This window comes from Triticum dicoccoides, chromosome 4A (genome assembly GCF_002162155.2).
Source record: "Triticum dicoccoides isolate Atlit2015 ecotype Zavitan chromosome 4A, WEW_v2.0, whole genome shotgun sequence".
Taxonomy (NCBI): Eukaryota; Viridiplantae; Streptophyta; class Magnoliopsida; order Poales; family Poaceae; genus Triticum; species Triticum dicoccoides.
Genome location: NC_041386.1, coordinates 538623154 through 538627972, shown reverse-complemented (window position 1 = coordinate 538627972; position 4819 = coordinate 538623154).

Below are 4819 nucleotides of genomic sequence, written 5' to 3'. Positions count from 1 at the left end.
ATGGGACTGGAGATGAGTCAACTTTAGTTAAAAGGCGTCCCAATGATTCAGAGTTTTTAGATCTTGATGCTAAAATTAATAAAAGTGGGATTGAAGAGGTCAAAACTTTACATAGCAATGAACCCACTATTTTGGATTTCAAGGAATTTAATTATGATAATTTCTCTTTGATAGATTGTATTTCCTTGTTGCAATCCGTGTTACATTCTCCTCATGCTTATGATCAAAATAAAGCTTTTAATAAACATATCGTTGATGCTTTAATGCAATCTCATGAAGACAAGCTTGAACTAGAAGTTTCTATTCCTAGAAAACTTTATGATGAGTGGGTACCTACTATCAAGATTAAGATTAAAGATTGTGAATGCTATGCTTTGTGTGATTTGTGTGCTAGTGTTTCCATGATTCCAAAACTTTGTGTGATGTGTTAGGTTTCCGTGAATTTGATGATTGTTCTTTAAATTTGCACCTTGCGGATTCCACCATTAAGAAACATATGGGAAGGATTAATGATGTTCTTATTGTTGCAAATAGGAATTATGTTCCCGTAGATTTCATCGTTCTTGATATAGATTGCAATCCTACATGTCCTATTATTCTTGGTAGACCTTTCCTTAGAATGATTGGTGCAATTATTGACATAAAAGAAGGAAATATTAGATTTCAATTTCCGTTAAGGAAAGGCATGGAACACTTTCCTAGAAATAAAATTAAATTTCCTTATTAATCAATTATGACATCCACTTATGGATTGCATACCAAAGATGACAATACCTAGATCTATTCTTACTTTTATGCCTAGTTAGGGGCGTTAAACGACAACGCTTGTTGGGAGGCAACCCAATTTTATTTTTGTTCTTTACTTTTTGTTCCTGTTTAGTAATAAATATTTTATATAGGCTCTATTATGCTTGTGTATTTTATGTTTTAATTAGTGTTTGTGCCAAGTAAAGCCTTTAGGATCTTCTTGGGTGATTGTTGTTTGATCTTGCTGAAAAAATAGAAAGTATGCGCTCGCGAGAATAATTTTCATTTTTTACCAAAGAGCGATAAAATACCAATTCCAACGGCAGTAGATCAATATACAAATTATTTAGATCTTCCTAATATTTCAGAATTTTTGGAGTTACAGAAGTATTTGAAACCTCCAGATTGCTACAGACAGTTTTGTTTTGACAGATTCTGTTTTCGTGTGTTGTTTGCTTATTTTGATGAATCTATGGCTAGTATCGGGGGTATGAACCATAGTGAAGTTGGAATACAGTAGGTTTAATACCAATAAAAATAAAGAATGAGTTAATTACAGTATATTAAAGTGGTGGTTTGTTTTCTTATACTAATGGAGCTCATGAAATTTTCTGTTGAGTTTTGTGTCGTGAAGTTTTCAAGTTTTTGGGTAAAGATTTGATGGATTTTGGAACAAGGAGTGGCAAGAGCCTAAGCTTGGGAATGCCCATGTCACCCCAAGGTAAAATTCAAGGACAACCAAAAGCTTAAGCTTCCGGGGCATCCCCTCTTTCGTCTTCGTCTATCGGTAACTTTACTTGAGGCTATATTTTTATTCACCACATGATATGTATTTTGCTTGGAGCGTCTTGTATGATTTGAGTCTTTGATTTTTAGTTTACCACATTCATCCTTGCTGTACACACCTTTTGGGAGAGACACACATGAATCGGAATTTATTAGAATACTCTATGTGCTTCACTTATATCTTTTGAGCTAGATAATTTTGCTCTAGTGCTTCACTTATATCTTTTTAGAGCACGGTGGTGGTTTTATTTTATAGAAATGATTGATCTCTCATGATTCACTTATATTATTTTGAGAGTCTTTTAGAACATCATGGTAATCTGCTTTGGTTATGAAATTAGTCCTAATATGATGGGCATTCAAGATGGGTATAATAAAAAAATTCATATAGAGTGCATTGAATAGTTTGATACTTGATAATTGTTTTGAGATATAAAGATGGTAATATTAGAGTTGTGCTAGTTGAGTAATTGTAAAATTGAGAAATACTTGTGTTGAGGTTTGCAAGTCCCGTAGCATGCACGTATGGTAACCATTGTGTGACAAATTTGAAGCATGAGGTGTTGTTTGAGTGCCTTCCTTATGAGTGGCGTTCGGGGACGAGCGATGGTCTTTTCCTACCAATCTATCCCTCTAGGAGCATGCGCATAGTGCTTAGTTTTGATGAATTGTAGATTTTTGCAATAAGTATGTGAGTTCTTTATGACTATTGTTGAGTTCATGGATTATACGCACTCTCACCCCTCTACCATTGCTAGTCTCTCTTGTACCGTGCAACTTTCGCCGGTACCATAAACCCATCATTTAACTTCCTCAAAACAGCCACCATACCCACCTATTATGGCATTTCCATAGCCATTCCGAGATATATTGCCATGCAACTTTCCATCGTTCCATTTATTATGACATGCTTCATCATAGTCATATTGCTTTGCATGATCATGTAGTTGACATCGTATTTGTGGCATGGACACCATTCATAATTTTTTATACATGTCACTATTGATTCATTGCACATCCCGGTACACCGCCGGAGGCCCAGTGCTAGTTTCCTTTTTTTTCCTATTTCAGTGTTTCGTAGAAAAGGAATATCAAACAGAACAAAACCTTCACGAGGATCTTTCTTGGAACAAACGCAAACAGGAGACTTGGAGTAGAAGTCTGGAACTCCGTGAAGCTTCCACGAGGCAGGGGGCGCGCCCCCACCCTCGTGGGCCCCACGGAGCTACACCGACGTACTTCTTTCGCCTATATATACTCTTATACCCTAAAAACATAAGGAGGATCCAAGAAACACTTTTCCACTGCCGCAACCTTCTGTACCCGTGAGATCCCATCTGGGGCCTTTTCCAGCGATTTGCCGGAGGGGGATTCGATCACGGATGGCTTCTAGACCAACACCATAGCCTCTCCGATGATGTGTGAGTAGTTTACCACAGACCTTCGGGTCCATAGTTATTAGCTTCTTCTCTCTCTTTGGTTCTCAATACAAAGTTCTCCTCGATGTTCTTGGAGATCTATTTGATGTAATACTTTTTGCGGTGTGTTTGCGGAGATCCGATGAATTTGTGGATTTATGATCAAGTTTATCTATGAACGTTATTTGGTTCTTCTCTGAATTCTTATATGCATGATTTGATATCTTTGCAAGTCTCTTCGAATTATTGGTTTAGTTTGGCCTACTAGATTGATCTTTCTTACAATGGGAGAAGTGCTTAGCTTTGGGTTCAATCTTGTGGTGTCCTTTCCCAGTGATAGTAGGGGTAGCAAGGCATGTATTGTATTGTTGCCATCAAGGATAAAAAGATGCGGTTTATATCATATTGCTTGAGTTTATCCCTCTACATCATGTCATCTTTCCTAAAGCATTACTCTATTCTTATGAACTTCATACTCTAGATGCATGCTGGATAGCGATCGATGTGTGGAGTAATAGTAGTAGATGCAGAATCGTTTTGGTATACTTAACACGGACGTGATGCCTATGTTCATAATCATTGCCTAGATATTCTCATAATTATGCGCTCTTCTATCAATTGCTCGACAGTAATTTGTTCACCCATCGTAATACTTGCTATCATGAGAGAGGCCACTAGTGAAACCTATGGCCCCCGGGTCTCTTACTTATTATATTGCATCTCTTTTTATTATCGCATCTCGTTTACTATTTTGCAATCTTTACTTTCCAATCTATACCACAAAAATACCAAAAATATTTATCTTACTATCTTTATCAGATCTCACTTTCGCAAGTGACCGTGAAGGGATTGACAATCCCTTTATCGCGTTGGTTGCGAGGTTCTTGATTGTTTGTGCAGGTACTATGTGACTTGCGTGTTATTTCCTACTGGATTGATACCTTGGTTCTCAAAAACTGAGGGAAATACTTACGCTACTTTGCTGCATCACCCTTTCCTCTTCAAGGGAAAACCAACGCATGCTTAAGAGGTAGCATATAGCAAGTGGGCTAAGTTTGGGGGCATTTGGTCCCTTCGATTTTTAATCGGACAGTCGAGAATAAATAGCTTAGGAGTGTCCAACGAGAAACCAATGATGATTTAGGGATGTTCGGGGATGATCCGGATCCAACGGTCATGACTGCCGGAGTTGGGTCCGGGAAGTTTCGGACACGCACGCAAAGGGGGTTAGGCGGTCATGGTCAAGAGGGAAGTGAAAACCCGATTGGTCTGGAATGGTCAACGAAGGCAAAGCGGTCCGAGGGAAGGTGATGAAGGCAAAGGGAGAAATGGCATTACGAGTGAATGCAAGTTTTTGAAAAATGACGGCAACAAAGTGCCGATGGGAATGATGCGACGATGAATGCAACAAACAAATAAATAATAGAGCTGACATGCAAAACATGGAATGCATCTGGAGCGCCAGTCTTGGGGCGTCACAACTCTCCTCCACTTACAAGAGATCTCGCCCCGTGATCTAAGGTTGGCACCGGAGAGAAGCGGAAGAGGAAGAGTTTAAACAAGTTGCTTCTTGTACAAATGAGTGAAACTAGTGAACCTTGAGAGGTTAAACAATTTTGAGAAAAGAATACAACCGAGATGAATGAAGTCGAAAACACTCCGTTAGAAAAGAGGAACAAGGAACATTGCGAAAACCTTGGGGTTGCCAAAGACATGAATGAAGAGCTCCAGCGACAAGGAAGGACATGTAACCACTCCGGTTGAAATGGAATAAGCAAGGAATGAGAACGAAAGAATGCAGGCAGCACTCCGGTAGAAAAGAGAAGCAAAACTTGACAAAATGAGAAGAACTTGAAAAGAGGACATGA